At 43.9% G+C, this 18511-nt stretch overlaps 1 long non-coding RNA gene across 2 annotated transcripts; it reads left to right on the forward strand.

Moving 5' to 3' along the window:
* Window positions 1–1197: 1197 nt before the first annotated feature.
* On the forward strand, window positions 1198–3427 carry LOC121040794 (uncharacterized). 2 transcript variants are annotated; one of them, XR_005795452.1, is made up of 5 exons: window positions 1198–1325; window positions 1716–1867; window positions 1961–2153; window positions 2722–2809; window positions 2944–3427. It is a non-coding gene; the product is annotated as an uncharacterized LOC121040794 (long non-coding RNA). The 2 variants fall into 2 exon arrangements; XR_005795450.1 differs by lacking the exon at window positions 2944–3427 and having other exon boundaries at window positions 2722–2909.
* Window positions 3428–18511: the final 15084 nt, after the last annotated feature.

The raw sequence follows: 18511 nt of genomic DNA on the forward strand, positions 1-18511 counted from the left end.
GACACGCAAGTCAGATGCTCAACCAACCGAGTCCCCCGGGTGCCCCAAAGGCAAACCCACCTTTATCAGAAGTATCAGCACCCCCAGACTCCTGTCTACGCATGTACATCAGGGACCAGCCTTCTCCACCCAGGCGGCACAGAGGAGGGCGCTCCCTGGGGTCATTGACTGGGATGGCACCGGTCATGATTCTAGAGGCAACAGGAGGTCAGAACTGTACCCAAGAGCTGATTCAGCAGGAGTCTGCAACCCAGACCACGGGGATCCATGGACTCCTGTTCATCCACTGCCGACTGATCAGCTTTCCTTTCCCAAGAGACACTGACGATTTCTATCTGAGGAAATGAGTCGGGGTAGGAGAAAAGACACATAGGTGTTGACATCTGGATAGTCCTGGTGGAGCACATCCATCCATCCTCCACCACCTCAAAACAGAACCACAAGGCCATGGACTCTCCTCCATCCAGAGCCTGGAAAGACTCTCTCACGTGCCTCTCAACGGTGCATGGAGACCCAGGAGGCACCAGACATTCGAAGGAAGCCGGAGACCAGAACAGACAGGATGAGAAGAGCACGAGGTGAACGAGGCCAAGGCAGGGAGGAGGAAACGGCCCCAGGGAGACTCGCATCCACTGACCAAGAACCAGAAGCTGGGAAAGTAAACATTTAAGAAACAAGAGAATACTCTGGGAAATTAATATATGTAATGTACAAATATGTGTATCTGTGAATTATATATAATCTACAAATATGTGTATGTTTATGTATAACGTATGAATTATACATATGTATGTGGAATTTTTTTCAGAGGATGAGAAAACAAAATTGACAAACTCATATGTTAGAGCAAGAAGACTAAGAGGTAGAAAATGGGGGCAAAAAGGATGAGAAAACTGAGGATCAGTCCATGAGTTCCACTATCAGACTAATCAAAGACAAAACAGACAAATGGAGGATAAGAAATAAGAAAATCGAAGAAATCACAGAATGGTTCCAGATTCCACATGGAGACCGTGGATCACCCAGTATAAAGAATGACAAATAAAAAAAATTAAAAAAAAAGAATGATAAATAAATAAATAAATAAATAAATAAATAAATAAATAAAATGTAAACCCCTCCAGAGACACCCATTGTTATGGCATCTCAGAACTCTGAGAACAAAGAGAAGATTCTAGAGCATTCCAGGTGTGGAAGTCACGATCAGCAATGATCTTGGCAGGCTAAGAACGAGCCTGAGCAAGTGTCTGAGTAAAGTCCTTTCTTATCTACAATTCCAGCTCCACTAGACAAGGAGGATGAAGGGAAATTAAAGACACCTTCAGGTATTTAAGCGTAATCTACAGTAATCTCAGTAATCTACATTTACTGAGACGCCCTCCTACAAAAGGTACCTGGAGTACTTGCTCTACAAGAACAAGTATGTGAATCAACAAAATGGAAAACCACGTTTCAGGAAATGGGACCCAATGTGGGAGGGAGGCAGAGACCACCCCAGAATCCCAGGATGGCACATGGAATGCGTCCAGGGAACAAACATTCCAGGTTGGAGCAAAGAAATGGAGGGCCCCAGGGTCACGAAGGAGAAGTAGGATAATTTTTTAATGTGTTTTGAGAGGAGTTTGACAAATCTTAACAAAGTGGCACATATATGTATACATGCATACACATTTTCCCCACTTAAGATTGTTCATTTGTTTCCTTACTGAACCCAGAATAAAAGAGAACCAGAGTCCAGAGGAGCAATTTACAATCTGCTTCCTGAAATCAGCTGAAAACTCCTGACGGGAGTTCAGTTCGGCCACTCCTAAATCTGGTTATATAAATTATTCAATGTGTCCTACTCCCTCCATTCACCACCTTTCAGGTAATTTTACCTGGAATTTTATTTTCAGAGAGTCTGAGCAACACTTGCTGAGCACAGACCCTAAGTCTACATATCGGTTCCTCTCTCATACAGATAAGACACGGAACCCAAAGAATTCAAGGAGGGTGTGCCCGTGTTCACACAGTTCCTAAGCGGCAAGACGGGAATTTGAATAGAACCCGCCTGACAAAAGTCTGAATTAACGCTCTTCTCCAAAATGCCTAAATGGATGTGGTGTAGACATGTGCAGAGACAGGATGTTAGAATAAAGCCTAGAAGAACAGAGGTAGTGTCTGGTCTTCCGGTCAGTTTGAGTGGCTGAGACATCCTTATTTTTTTAAGACACATTACGATGCTTACGTGTAGTGTTATCATTTCATTATCATGACTCATGGAGATGAGAGGGAAGTAGATGCATTTCATTAGCTTTAAAGTGCCAAAAATGCAGAGATATGAGAGGGAGAGAGAGATCCACACACAGAGAGAAAGAAGGAGATCCAGGCGTCGAAGCCAGTTTTCTTATTCTTACTCTATTCCAGATTTCTTTCCTTTGAGTCGTTTCACTTAAATTTAACTTCGGCTGAGTTTAGAAAAAGGCAATGACCCAATATGCATCCAAACCATTGAGGAGTTGTAATTGTTAGAAGCAAATGTCATTCACACGGCGAAAGGGCTTCATGGGCTCTCCCTTCCTCCGCTTGTGGCCCTACGCCGTTTTCAACCCAAGTTTGTCAAAAGACCATGAATTTTGGTCGTTTTTAGGATGGTGATTGTTTTTAGGAATTGTGGGGTTTCCTACAATTTCAAGACTTCTCAGTGTAGTTTAAAAATAATATACATTATTTCTCCATAAGAGAAAACAAGAATAGAAGAAAGTGAAAGGCTGTCCTCCATGGGTTCTGTCACTTCCCCGTGCGATCAGCCCTCCGCCAGTCAACTCGGGTCGGCCATGCACAGCCCATCCCCAACCCCACAGCTCTTCCCCAACCTCTGGGAACCTCTGCCCCCCAACTGTGAGCACAGGGGAGGGAGTCCAGGCGGGTACTCACCTTTGACTCTGGGCTTCCCTCCCGCAGGAGACCCAACCAGCTCTCACTGGAATCCTGAGAGCTCGTGGGGCCAACAGCCATCCTGTGGCCCCCTGGGGGCTGAGGAAGGGCCACCATCACGAAGGCAGAGCTGGAAATGAAGATGTGCGTGACCCTCACCTGTGTGGAACCAGGGGTAGGCTGGACTCACAGTTGGAGAGCTCTTAAATTCACGCCCCTTTCCCTCTCCAACCAGACTGAGTGGGCAACGTCTTAGCAACTAAAAAACCATTACAACTGCTCAGCACACAGACAAGGAAAATGCCCGTATGATGGAATCAGAAGCAGTGAAAGCTGAATTTAGGTTTTTGGTCCATCTGCACTCTTACAGAGGAGCAGAGGCCTAAAGCTTTCTGAGAGTCTTCCAGAAAACTGAGCAGAGGTGAGTGCAGCCTCAGCCTGTGGTGCTACATCATCCCATCTCTGAATAAAAGGAACCCTTTCCCGTGGCTCCTGTCTCCTTCTGATACAACTCGGTCCGCCTTTCGAGCTTCCTTGTGTTCCTGTACAAAACATGCCCCTGCCTCATCTCGTGAACCAGTTTCCAAGGATCCGTGCCGACTGTCCTGGGGCAGGATTGCCAGATCAAGTTCTGTTCCGTGCCTCTGCTCACAGCTGCCTGTTTGGTATAATGTGAGGACTTTTCCAGAGAACCAGAAGACAGGTACTTCTTCAGGTAAAGAACAGGAATTCATAAGAATGTTGCCAATTCAAATGTTGTATCACAGGACTTAACGTTTGGTCTCATACTTCTATTTCTTCTCTTTACTAAACATTTAATTTCCATAGCACTGATAATATTACCTATCTGTTTTATTTCGCAGCACGCACAATGCGCGCGCGCGCACACACACACACACACACACACCCCCCAGTATGGTTATATAACCAACCTGTCATACAGTGAGAGTCATTAATTCCTTTTGTATCTCATTCTAAAATACTTGGAATATTACATTTTAAGAGATGGGTATTGTCTCATTCTTAGTGGGATGCCTTTGATTTCCTTTAATTTAATAATATGTGTTAACGCTTCTTTACAGGGTTGTAAATTTGAGAAATTCATAAATTAATCTTATTAAACTGTCCAGATTTGTGTGTTTATGAAAGCATGTGGTTCACAGTGACAACCACTTACAGGGTCTTTCCAGAAAAAAATACTTAGTATTGTCAAGGAAACAAAATGACAATTATTGAAAAAGAATAGAAAAAAAATGATGCTGTATGAAATTTACAGTGCCAAGATGCTGTAATTGATCCTTCCCAGTACACTTTGGATAAGTGAATTATCCTCCTTAGATTAAAGAAAGAAGCCAGTAAAAGGCTGGGATTTTTGGATGACTCCGTAGGATTTCCATTCTTTGCCGTAAGTATGTCCACTTGCCCACTGACTGCCTTCCAGTGTCACTACGCTGTGGGGAGAGGTGTGTGTTCTGAACTCTTTTACTTAACCTGCCCCAACAGGATCAGTCTCCAAATCAGACTGACTCACCCCGTCCGGGGCTAGTCGCCGGTCCTGGGGTATCAGACCTTTGCGGAACATCCAAATACGCCAAGTACTATCACATGTGATCATAGGAACTCATTCCTTAGGGATAAACGTTTTTGTTCTGATTCTCTCTTGAGTGAGTGGAAAATGTCTCTCAAATATTTAGAGATTTCAAGATCCCTGATCTTCAGGTAACAGACAATTGGGATGTGTCCACTTCGGTGATGCACGATAGCTGATTCTTGTTTGGATTCTACCAATGTTTTTAATAAGCTTTATTCTGTGTGGATGCCGTCGTCCTCGACACATTGTTCTAACATTTGGGGCTTGGCAATTCCATCATGCATTTGGCCTGGAGCTTCCGAAATTAAAAATAAGGTGCGAACGAAGCTTCAGTATAATGGCTTCCTTCTGATATGTTCGGCCTGCTGTAAAATTAAGGGGCTAGCACTTTCTTCCTTCGTCCCGCATTGCCTCAAACTGTATCAGCTATTCCTGAGTGCCCTGTAACTGTATTTCCAACAAAAATTACACAGATATTTCTGTCCAGCTACATGTCCTGCAGGGCTGTTCTGTGGTCTTCCGATCAGTAAAAATGTAATAACATTTTCACATAGTCAATATTTAATTCTGTAAAGGCAACTGGTGGTTGTAATCTAGGTTATTAACCACTCGGTGATTTATGATAGAGGGCAGACAGTGCGGTGGGGGGGAGCAGTAGGAAGGTCCTCTGGTGACAATAAAAAGGTTATAAATTTCATAGCTCTGCCCAAGAAATGTATTTATATCCTATATTAAGAATAGCTTTTTATAAATTTTAATGATCCGTGTTATTAATGGAGTTGTCATCATGACTGCCTATACAAGACTGCAGTCCTTGTTTTTTTTTTTCTTTTACTTTTCCATCAGCTGAAGGTCTTGTGGGGAAAAAAAAGAAAGAGAGAGAGAGAGTGCTCTTATTAGCAATTTGCCAAAAAAATCTTTGGGAGTCATAAGCCTATCATTGTTTCCCTGGACTGCAAAGCCTGTGAGCGGTAGTTTGCATAAAGTTTTATGACCAAGGAGACGTTGGGCTAATTGGATGGAGTACAATCAGTGCTCTATCATGTTGACGAAGGCCGAGTCAAGATGCAGAAATAAAATCAGGGCCATACGAAAAAGAGAAACTTATGTGTGCAAATGGTCCTTCTCGTTGGCTTCCTGTCCCCTCGCTGAGACCTTGTTGGGTTTCCAGCCAAACACACGAAGACACGCGCACATGCTCAACACGTTCGCAAGGAAACACGCGTACCGCATCGTCCCCTCTCTTCCTCCCTGCCTGTCGCACGCATGCAGGATGGGAGGACTGAGTCCTGCTGGGCAGGACACAGCCTCCTGGGTGGGGGGGGGGGGGAGAGGTGTTTAGCTGGTGGGATTCGGCAGCTCTTCCTTAATTCAGACACCGTTGGTTAAAACCAGAGGTTTACAAAGAACTCTTAAAGAGTCAAAGCAGATTTTCGAACGTGGTGCCCAGACGCTTCCTACAGACAACGTAACAGAGCAGGAGAACGGGCCGTTTCCAGGTATCTGTTTTAGTGTCAATCCACCCCCGACTCTCCCACCAAAGATTATTCGGGCACAAGGAAGGCCACTGAGAGAGGAGATCTCACACAAACAGATGAGCAAGCAAAAAACTGACTTATGTGGAATTTGTGGTCATTGTTCTTTATATGAGATCCTACTTTATTTCATTATAACTGCACACCAGTGAAATATTCAGGGGACTCATTTATTAATGACTAATTATTAAGCCGTCAATTAGTTTCTTCACATAGACAACAGAAAAAGTTCTGGGAATCTTTCTCTTGTGCTTACTGTAAATCTTGAACAGAAAAGTTAATGCCTACGTGTTTTCAATAAGAAAGATGAGATTCGAGATATTAGGAAAGACAGCATTTGTTTTTCTAAGGTTTTCTCGGGGCAGCTTTAGGTTTAGACAGTGTTGTTTGTTTTGTTTTGTTTTGTTTTTTTCCTAACATCTTTGTCACTGAAAGAAAATCATCATATCACCAACATGAAAGCGATTAGAATTTGACCTGTATGTTTAATTCACTTTTCTCTTTCCCTCGTGGCTGATGTTAAATTTGAGATCAGGCATGGGAGGAGGTGTAGTTCAGACCTGCTTCCCTATTCCTCACTCCTGCCTCACCTGTATCAGCTGTCTCATAACCTTCCACCTAATGAAGGAGAATGTTCTACCTGTTCATCGAACTTTCTCTTAGAGTCTCCTGCTCACCAGGCATGCTGCTGGCCACCAGTGCTCAGCACCAACCGTCATGTGGTCCTTCCTTTCACCCGGGTTACCAGGAAGTCTGGGCTACTGGATGAGCATTCAGGCCAGCAACTGTTGTTCCTGCCCATGTGTCATCTGAGTTCACGCCCTCTTCTGTGAGTGTCCCCCAAGAATACCCACATTTAAAAGCCTGGGAGAGTAATTAAGAATTTCCTGGTGACATTATGAGGGTTGAGAGAGAGGAGGGTCCACTTACACTCCCAGAGCAATGACGGAAAGGGACACGGAGGTCTGCGAGCTCACCGGCTACGCTGAGGCTTTGGTGGGGTCCATCATGGTTGACTTTCTTCCGAGCGGGATTCAAGCGGACTTGTTCTAATTTTCCCTCCATAATCCTTGACCACCACACCATTCCCACTCTGCAAAATGTCTTTTCCTTTTCACTTAAGTCTGAATTCCATGAGTAGCCAAGACTTGTGTGTTGAACCTCCAGTCCAAATTCGTTTCACAGGCCATCCCACCTAACACACAAGTCACTGTCTATAAGGATGCCCTTGGAAGGCCTGTCTTGGCATGCCCCGAAAGAATGGAATTTCTGTAGTGCTGTTCACCATGACCTGTATATAGGGCAGCCTTTATAAGGAACCTCCTGCCCAACTGCCATCAGACTGATTCTCTGCTACCTTACCCATCGCATGCCCCGGGTGAACCGATCCCACAAGACTGCAAAGACCCCTTCACGGGGTCACCTTACTTCCTGGGCTGAACTAGCACGCCTATGGGATCACGTGCAACAGTTACTAACTTGAACTTGAAGCCGGAAAAATGGGTAGGGAAATCAAGAGTGCCAACTAGCTCAGAAATGCTATAGGTGTGGCTCACGTGGGGGTCTGCCTCATGAGGTATGTGAGGACGTTCCTTGGTCGATCTAGCTGTTGAGGAATAGGGGAAATCCTCTTTTCCTCACCTGGGAGGGGTAAAAGCTATTTAACTAGCTATGAGATTTGGGTTTCAGATCCTTTCCTCTCCCCCGGAATGATGAAGAGGATATATGATCTAAAACAGTTTAAGATTTAATTGAAATAGTCCATTATGCTGAAAAAGATACTACAATCACTTCTTTCAGCCATCATACACTGTCTGTGTTTAATTATTAAAGCCAATGTGGCAAAACGATAACCATATCTGTACATATAAACACGTCTGAGTAAAATATACCCTGTCACAATTATTGCTTTTCTTTATTAGCTATTGCCTTTGTTACACCGGGCTCAATTATTTCCCCTGAGTCAGTTAATAAGAGCTCCTGATTATCTGCTGGCAGGCAAAGACCAGATTTCTCTCACCAATACTCAATCCTCCGAGAGCATATTTTCCCAGCAAAAATCCAATCAAGATGCGTGCCTCCTATGCCTCTAATTTCACTTGGTCTAGAACCCTTGCCTAGTTCCTCCCCCGACCCCGACTTTCCAATGTCACAAACCAGCTGTGGAACACCTGTGTCCTGTCTTGTGTGTTTCCACAAGGTGCCATTTAACTTGTGACTCTATCCCCTTTATTCTCCATGATAAGCCAGTACCTACTTGCCAGCCACGTGCTTCACGTTGTACCACACTGGGCACGTAATCCTGGTGAGCAGCCATTGCCAACGATGCCAGTCTTGAAGGTTTTAACGGACTGATCTCGCCACTGCAAATCCATTTTTCTTTCATTGGCCACTCACTAGGAATGGTTTTGGTATCCGTTGACCAGTTTTGTCTACAACAATTTGCTTTTGGGAGGTTTACAGCATAGTGATTTTTTAATACCTCCATTCTTTTTTATTTCTTAGATGGCACTCTTTCATAAAGAGTTTCCCTGCCTCGACTGGGGTATAGACTACAAATGTGTCAAGATCCCTGGTGAGTGCTTTACCTTTGATTATCAATTGTCATAGCAGGGTTTTAGTGTAATGGTAGACCCCCTCAGTAGACCAATGAGTTCCCCTCCTCTCTTCTGTTTACTTTCCTCATCTACTATGGTTCCAAAGATTTTTTTTTTTTTTAGCATTGATTTGCATTTATTAGGGCTCTTGGTGCCAAAATCATTCTCATTTGGCGGTTGGTCATTCCCTTCGTCTTGCTTCAGCAGATGATATGCTGGCATTAGTCTTTCTGGAACAAGATACCCCTGCTTGTTTTGTAAATTGCCGCCTCACACCTAAAATTATCCATTTCTTCAAGAAGCCCTGGTTCTGTTTCCTGGGCTGGTTTTAGAAACCGAGATGTAGATGCAAGGTGTGGCTGTGGCACGTGGGCGTCATAGGTTCCAGAACTTTCAGTGTACAGAAAGTAGTCAATATTACAAATGAAATTATGAGCATGTATTAATATTTTCAACGGTAATTTAGGTTGGCAATATTTTTATTGATGTCTTGGATTTTATTTTGGTAACTTTTTTTCCCTTTAAACTGACAGTCGTGGTTTCTAATAGTATAGTAGCTTGTCTGCTTTATCCAAAATACATTACATAGTTTGAAAAATCATGTCCCGTTGTTAACATGTTCAGGTGATCCAGTGAGTGAGATTTAAAATATTCTTGATTCCCTTGTTGTCCTCACAATGAGCTCCACTGAAAATGAAGGTGGTTGCACAGTGTTCGGGTGGCATTTGGACCTCTTCTTTTCTCTGAATGGTTATGTCGCCAATCAGACGTGTTATTGGGCTTAGATATTTCAGTTTGTTTCCACTGGGGATATTTCCCCCCTCTTTTTGCTTTAATTTGTGGACTGTCGTACATGCATGTCACTTAAATAACAAAGCTGTATAAAGAGGACTCAGACAGTCCTCACATATGAAATGATCTCCAGCCCACGTCCCCTAGCTTCTGGTTTATCATCCCAATGCTTCTCCCGAGCTTTCACAGATGCTAGAAATCACTAGATTATACTGTTCTTGTATTCTGATTCTTCATTATTGTCAATACCAGAGTGGAAACTTTAGGTAGTGGTCAAGAGTTAAGACCTTGGAGTCAGTCAGCCTTGGCTTGAGCCCTATTTTACCATTTACAAGCCTGGATTCCCAAACTCTCTGAGCCTCAGTTCCTTCTCTGTAAGTTGAGGACAATAATACTTATCACCCTGGGTTGTTTTGATTATTAAGTGAATTAATTTTTGGAAGTGCTTAGAAAAGTCTCTGGGATCTGGTGAATATTCAATATGATAAGCCAATATTACCCTAACACAGTGTTTCTCAACCGGGATGGATGAGGGTCAATTTTGCCCTTGAGCAGACACTTGGCAAAATCTGAAGACAATTTCAGGTGTCACTGCTGGGGGAGAGGGGGAGGGGCGCCCAGTGAATAGAAGACTGGGACGCTGACACAGGATGAAACCCCCCAACTAAGATTTATGTGGCCAAAAATACCAGTAATGCTAACATTTGGTCACAAAGTGACTCATTTCTGCAGAATATTAAAATAAATAAAATAATAATAATTTCAACAAATACAGATGGTTTTCATAAAATTTTAACTCAACAAAAAGTAACTACCTAATAAAAACATAATGATTCCCTTTTCTTGACTCATTTGTTTATCTATATTAAAGAAGATACTTTAACCGTCGGCCCCCCCCCCCAATCTGACAAGAGTCACTGACGGTTCCTCCCTGTGTCTTTCAGACTGCACCGGCATGAGAATATTATTCTGAATATCTCCTTTATTAAAAATAGGACCCAAATCCTTCTTCTTAGAAAAGTAACTTTGCAAACAGTTGGTTGCACAGAATTTGCCTCAAATGAGCTTCAAATGCGCTTCCAGAATTCTCATCCAAAAAGTTGGTCGCACAGAATTCGCTTCAATGTCAGAGGGAGACGTATGTGTGGAATAAAGAACAGGGGGTATAAATTTTTCATGTGTTCCCAAAGCCACGGTCATAGTTTCACGAATGCAATTACTTAGCAAAAAGGCCAACAATTAGAGAATGAGGTTAGGGTTCTATTCCATGGAAATGGGCAGGAAAACACTAACCTCTCACATTACACACTTCAAAAAGTTATTTCAACTCTTTGAATTTATTTTTTTTTAAATAATGTTTTTCTACATATTCCGAGGATTAGAAAATGTTATATTTTTAAGAGAAAAAGATTGGCAGGCCTATAAAAGACTTATTTCTTCAAAGTGTTTAGGATTAATATGATGGGCAGGAACAATCTGAGTTTCAGTGTAAAAATACCAGAATTCAGATTTCAGGGTGAATGAAGACTCTTGAACACCCAAACCATGACATAATGTAGTTTTTACGTCCCTCGGGAGAGAACTGTCATGTTGATGGTAGTGTCCAGGAAGCTGTGTCAGTTGAAAGAGCTACAATTTTGGAACTAGGTCTGTGCTCAAGAGGTAGACTTTCTAGATTCCAGCTGTGTGGCCTTGAGCCAGTCATATAAACTGCTTTGAGCTTGGATTTCTTTGTAGGTAATGTGGAGAACACCCTACCAATTCTTTGTCCATATGAGTCACTAGCCTGAGGAACACATCCGGGACAGAAACATGCATATAGTTGGTGCTCAAATAAACACTGGTTTCTTTCCTATAGCAAAACATAAACAGGCTACAGTTGTTGTCCATAACACAAAGTTTCCCATATAGCGCAAAGATTCCTATATGCTTCATTGCAGGCATCCCCAGATTATCACCAGGAGGACTTAAATGCATTAAATGAGGCATGGCTCAACTATAAGAGGCAAGGTGTGCAGAGTTCAGGAACCTCACCCCTCCCCATGGTTCATTGACCTCTGAAGTTGGGTGTCATACCTTAGTGTGCATATACAGTTAGCATAGGCTCGATATGCTATTTATTAAATTCATGTTGTGATGTTGTAAAAACTGTATGGAATGAACTTATTATGTCTTTAAGAAATCTAATGCTCAGTGGGAGTGCAACAAATTTCCACCATGTCAAGAAACAGAGATGATACAGTCCTGGAATCCTCATCCCAAAGCGTCTCCAGAAGATCGTTCTTTACAAGGAAACACTCCGCATATCGGGACAGAGGACCAAGCAGAGATCTGTGAAGGGTAGAGTCGGGTGCAGATCCGTAAGGACTCTACACAGGTCAAGAAGAACGAAGGCAGACCTGACTACCTGCTGAAGCGGTCACCTGGCAAGGGCACGTGAAGGTGGCATACCACGGGGTGAGGGAAGCTCTGGAACCAGGCATTGACTCTGACCCACAAGCCCCCGACTTTGAATGGGAAGACCAAGTACAAAGACGTAAGAAATGAGATGCTACTCACGATCTCTATGGCTTTCTTGTGCCACACTGGACACTGATGTCTTGTGGTTGGAAAAGTTGTAAAAATGGTGGGAAGTGAAATTTTTGATCTTTCAATCAAGAAATTACAAAATATGTTCGTAGATTATACAATGATAAAAATCTCAGAATGGAAATTAAATTCAATAGGAACTCATGCAACTGTCAGGAATGTTTTTGTTTGTAAATGCTGTCCTTGTTTCACTTTGGAAACTCATGTTTTCTATAATTTGGAACATGAATTTAAATATTTAAATATGCAATGCAATACATACTAAAACATCCACAGATATTTCAATATGATTTCCATTCACGGTAGCAGCAGGCCACTGTTAATTAGGAAACCTTTTCTTCACTCTATCCTTGGTCTGGGATGCCCATTAGGAATCCCTGGGGCGAACAGTATTTCATCAACTGTGAGGGCAAAGCCACAAGGGAAAAACTCCAGCACAGAGCTTGATACAGGGCTCAAACTCATGAACCGTGAGATCATGACATGAGCTGGTCGGACGCTTAACCAACTGAGCGACCCAGGCGCCCCAACTCCTGTGTTTTCTAGTGCGTGTGCTACCATATCCATTCCCAAAGCAGGAAACGGCCCCTTCCCAGCTATGGAGCATGGATGTTGTGTGCCTATGTCTGCCACATCCATGGTGGAGACAGAGCGGTGTCTGTGTCATTTCCCTCCCTGACGTGAGTTTTGTGAATTGCTTTGTGTTTGTATTTCCTGGTGGACATGTGTTCCAACTGGACTCTGGGTTCTTGGGGGTCCGTGAAAGGTCTCTGCTTCCTCTAAACCCCCAGAGGGTGCCTAGTCAATAGTCTCCAAGCCCTATATGTTTAGTACCACGTTTTATCTTACGAATTCAAAATAAATTCTTACGGAAGGTAGCCGATTCCGTTTTCCAATAAGGGAAACATTTTTGTTTTAGCCAGGTCAGTTGATGGGAATATTATCCCAGCCGCACTTGTCTCCTTACCTATAGGACCGAATTACAGGACGACCTATGCTTCCTTGCCACCTGGACCGTGCTGTCCCGTGCCTACCACGCGCCTTATAAATATTTGTTGATTTCATTTGCGCTTCTGGTAAATATACGTTCAAAAGGCTGGAATAATTTATATGCACAAACGTGAACGGGCTTCAGCATGGAAAACAAATTGCGGAGAAAAATGAAAATAAACATGACGCAGACAGATTTTAACCAGAGAGTTTAAAGTGCACAGTAAGTAGTAATCCGTCGCCGTCATCGCTGCTATGACATTTCTTGGGAGGTCAGGAGGAGCTCACATACAGGAATAATATTTGCCTTCCGTCCAGTTGAAGGTTCTGAACAAAACACTCAAGATCTGGAATTGGGCAGCGTGCCAGCACTACTGGTGAGTTTCAACTTTCTTATAAAATCTGTTCACAGGGAAAGGTAGCAAATAACTCAATGCCACTCTTAAAATGTGCACTCAGCAGCTCAATCCAGGGTTTTAATTAATGCCTCATACGTGCTCGCCTACAAAGGGGGAGCTACCTGGCATCCCAGCAATTTGCTCTGCAAGGCTGGCAGGGGAAGGTTGCTTATCTAGCAGGAAACCTGCAAACAAAGGGCCATTGGTCAACATAGCGTTATAGCCAGAAAGATCACACTCCTACGATATGTGTATTTCACCCATCGACACCAGATATCTTTCTGCTTTAAGTACTAAATGTCAGAAATGTCTTCTCCTTTGGTGAAACGAGGGTCATGTTAATCAGCATAATTAATATGGTTTCGTCCCATGGTCTTGCCATTCCAAAGCTACTCTCACATTTGGCCCTTCCTTAGGTAGTCTTTTCAGCAAGCGTTCAACAATCTGCTTCCCTAACTCCTTTCTTTCTGCTCAGAACTCCCTTCTCCCACTCAGATTCTAGTTCCTCTCTCTTTACCCATCCAATGTAGCGTAGCCAGCTCAATACTCTGAAATACTCACAAATACTGTCATGGAATTGAACAGTCCCTAGAATATATCTGTCAAGTATACATTAATGAAATCAATGTTCTTGAAGGCACGTGAATTGAAATGAACAGGGGGTGAGAATCCTCAGAGACGATGCCGGAAGCTTGATCCCTGAAGAGACTTAGGCCCGGCTATTGGACCAAATAATTTTGTATGGCTTTGTGCCAGCCCTGAAGATAAGAGAAAATTGTTTCCAGAATGTAGTTACACGAACCATGAGGTTTAACACCGGTAAAATTTTTGTTAAAATTGTCATCAGAGAACTTGAGGAAGTAAAGAGCTGGCTGGGACTTCAATATTCCCCCAGAACATGTTGCATTGAAACATTTGGATCTTGTGTTCTTTGTTACCTTCTAGTGAGGTTGTCTGGGCTTACCAATGTCAAGCATTTGGGAAGGTATCCAAATGAGAACTACCAATGAAAACCTAAGAGCTGGCAGAACAAAGTGGGTTAGATTGGTTCATTGCTCCATTGTGTGCTAGAATGGGTAGGAAGATTTTATGGAGATGGCACATTTTAGGATGCGCCGTGAAGGAGCTCAGCTATTCAGAAATGGGGAGTGAAGACATCCCGTATGGAGGAAGAGGGACATGAGGAGAGCAGTTTCGCAGCGACCGTGCACATCCCAGAAACTCCCGGGGAGCAGGCACGGTCATGTACACTCAGCCCCCGGCGCTGCAGAGGAGCCCGGATGCACACCCACTGCCTAAGAGTGAGGTCGAGGAAATCTCTGTGAGCCCACACTGACCCCCACCGGTCCACTTTGCCCCCAGACCAACGCTTCACAACTAACACTATGAAACGTCCACGCCGGCCAGCCTCCTGGAGAGTGGACAAACTCCCACTCTCACGGTCCTGGTCCATCCCTCTTGGAGTGTTCTCTCCCAATGGATGCCTCCCGGGACACCCTGCTGTCCTCACAGGACTTACCACCTTCATGCCAACAGCATTCTCAGGCTGTTGCTCACCTGGCCTTTACAACCCTCTGGAGCCACCCTCACTCGCATCTGTTAAGCCGTTTCTGGACGAAAATGCTCCGGTGCCGGAGACGTTCTGTATGTGGACTCAGCTGAGCTCCACTGAACTCACAGCCATGCCCACCTGTGCTTTTCTGAAAGCACATGGGGCAACAGTCTCCTCCCCGATCACCTGACTCAAGCGTGGCATGGGGGTAAGATCATGTAGTTGAGCCTACGTCTTCAGTGGCCTTCCTGCCTCTCAGACTGGCCCCTGATGGGGAGAGAGCCCACCACATGGTCTCCAACGCCCCACTGTCCGGTCCTGGGCAGCGAGGGTCCACATCTCCTGAGTGCCTTGGAGTCCCTGGGCTCATTCAAGCCAGGACCCCTTCTTCCTCACCTCTCCATCCCTGGAAGACAGCCAGCGCTTGGAGAACATTTGCTGAGGGCAGGGACGCAGCAGTGTCTGTGCTCCACAGCCAGGCCAAGAGCTGCCTGCAGGAGACGTGTTGGGAGCCCACAACGGTAAGACAATCGCGACAGCAGGCGCGGTCACAGTCACGGAGGCGCTCAGCTTGACAGTTGTTGCTCTTGGAGCTTCGGGTCTTACCTCACCTGGCCTTCACCAGAATTCTGAGTCACACACTCTTTCCTTTCCCATTTTACAGGTGAGGAAATTGTGTAACACCGCTCTTGAGGAGCAGAGGGGAATTTGGACTCAGGTTCTCTGGCTCCAGATAAGGTCAAAATTGTTTCACTTACGAGTTTAAGAGAACCATCGTCAAAAGGTACGCATAATCTCTCAGCTGGGGTGTTCATTATGTTGAGTATATTATACAGAATAGTCTGTTCTAACTTTTGGTTGGTTTCTATTCAAATTCAAATATTTAACCTGCCCAAATAGCATTAATTCAGCAGGTGGCTAATAAATTCTAGTATACCGGGACAGTGGCTCACAAGTAAGTTTGTTCTAATTCCATCTCGATTATTTACTTAGTTCATAATGAAACAGATGGATATATATATATATATATATATATATATATATATATATATAGGAATATTGTTCCAAAAATGTGTGTGCTATTCATTATCAGAATGTTCTTACACAGGCTAAATTGAGCTCAGTCAGAGGACTTTCTAAGGAGATAAAAGAAATGAAAGAAGAAAGAAGAAAAGGATTGTGAGGTCTACTCAGCACCGGACCCTGGATGGAGGTAGGCAATTTTAGGCAAAGATACTGCTTCCTTCCTCCCTGGGGGTTTTCTCCAGGGTAACTCACACAGCTACCCTGCAGATCCTGGTCCCCTGCCTCTGGTGACCTCTTCCTGCTCAATTAACCCCTGCACAGACCCAAACATGACTTTTGTCTTTTCAAGTGGCCAAATTGTTGACATTTTTAGGAGGGAGTTAGGCACTGCTCCCTGGCCCCATTCGCTGCAATTTGATGAGAGCCAGTGAAGGCCCAAAGCAGGAGCTCCACACAAAGCAAAGGCTTTCCCGAAAGGAAAGCTGGAGACCCATATGGTGTTGGAGTGAAGCAGGGAGCTGTTTTCCCTGGGGAATTTCTGCTTTCACTTTAACTCCGTCACCCTTCGAAGACCAGATTTAAAATGGGTGCAAAGCATGTGTTTTCCAGAAGCGACCAGTTTTACATGAGGGCATCCAGTCTACGTTGAATCTATCGCTTTTCAGAGAAGCGACAATTAGGCTGCAAACCATCACGCTTCTTACTTTGTTTTGTTTTATTTTGTTTTATTTTGTTTTACTTTGTTTTATTTTATTGTATTTTATTGTATTGTATTTTATTTTATTTTATTTTATTTTATTTTATTTTATTTTATTATTTTCTGATTAGCAGGACCCTTTTGATTTCAGAGCTCTCCCTTGGTGGAATTAGGTTGATGATTTTGATCAATTTGCAGTCTTGAAACTATTATTAATTCCTCTTTCAAACTCGGATTGATGAACCGCTAAATTTAGAAAGGACGCTAATGAGGAACAGGGAGGCATCCTTTCTACTTAAAGTGAGCCAGGGTGGCTGGGCTCAGTCAGGATGCCAGCGCCCATCAAATGGCTCCTTTGCATTTCAATGAACACGAGTTAGCGTGCTCAGGTTTTCTCCTAAGGCAGTCCCCAGGCAGACCATCAGAAAGTCACCCTATGGAGAGTCAGCTTGGAGATTTCACCTTTAAAACTTTCCGTCTCCTATTTGGGTCCCGCATCCCTCAGACCTGCAGGACATTTTCTGCCCAGTAATGACTGCAAGATTCTGGGGGAAATGGCTTCAGCCGTAGCTGAGTTGCTACAAGGCAGCCATTGTGTGAAAATGGAGTTTGGCCGGAGAATAGAAGCTTCTCACCCCAAAATCACAGCCCCCACCCCCGCCAGCTCTTCTTAGAGCAGGCTTGAGACAGGCAGTGGGCAGCGGGCAGAGGCGCCCCATCCCAGGATCAGGGTTCACGGCTTGTGCAAACACCGTACCTGTGACTGTTGGAAAGCCCACCAACCCCAAGGGCCCGAATCGCTTGATTGTTGTCCTTTTCTGAGTATTGTTTTTAATTTTGCTTTTTGTGGATGTTGATTTGTTACCACACATTGATAGTAAACTTAGTCACTTGCAGATGTAAATCATTATTCCCGCTCATTAAACTAGAAGTGATTAATGGACTCAATAATATTCCGAAAGCAGCCTGCTTAATAATTATTGTATCACCCTTGTTTTCAATTATTACACAGAAAACATTGAATGATGTCAGAAATTGAGATTTGCCATGATTTCTACAGCAGAGCTTACTGAAAGCTCGCGGGCGCAGCGCCCCGGCTGACCAAAGGTCTCCATGCACTCCCATTAAGAAATCCATATTATTGAGAGCAGATAAATTAGACGTCATTTTTTTTAATTGCTCAATGTCTACAAATGATTTTTAAAGCCCACACAAGGACACAATCTACTGTTAGAAAGTGTATATGGAAAGTTTGAACTGGAGTACCCAGAGCAAGCGAGAAAAAGAAATTATATTAGAAAAATGACCTCGTCTAGAAAAACCGTGAAGCCATCCACTCTTGTACGCGGATTTTGTGTGCATACCCCCCCAAAATATTCCGTTTTATTAACATCACTGATTTCTAGATTTTCTAGAAACCTATTCCTATAATTTATTCTATCATTTCTTTCTTTCAAATCCCTTGCAACACCCTCATTACGTACAGTGGGCTTATCAGTGCACGCAGCCTGCAGAATCACTATTTTAGGACAGAGGTAGATAGATTCTTAAATAAAAGTATCTCAGATTTCTATAATTCTGGAACCCAGCGAGTCCTTGAGAATCACTGTATCCTCATTGTGTCTCCCAGCCCAGGTCTGGGGAGAAGACTTGGGCCCCGGAGGGGCCTAGAGCCCAGGCGTCCTGAATCCCAGGCACATTATTCAGCCGGCACAGAAGTGTGACCGGCACAGGCCCTCTGGTGCATGTGTGAGTGTGTGTGAGTGTGTGTGAGTGTGTGAGTGCGGCTTGCACTGCTGCCTTACAGAGAGGGCTGACGGAGGACCAT

This window comes from Herpailurus yagouaroundi, unplaced genomic scaffold (genome assembly GCF_014898765.1).
Source record: "Herpailurus yagouaroundi ecotype Mexico unplaced genomic scaffold, PumYag 29, whole genome shotgun sequence".
NCBI lineage: Eukaryota > Metazoa > Chordata > Mammalia > Carnivora > Felidae > Herpailurus > Herpailurus yagouaroundi.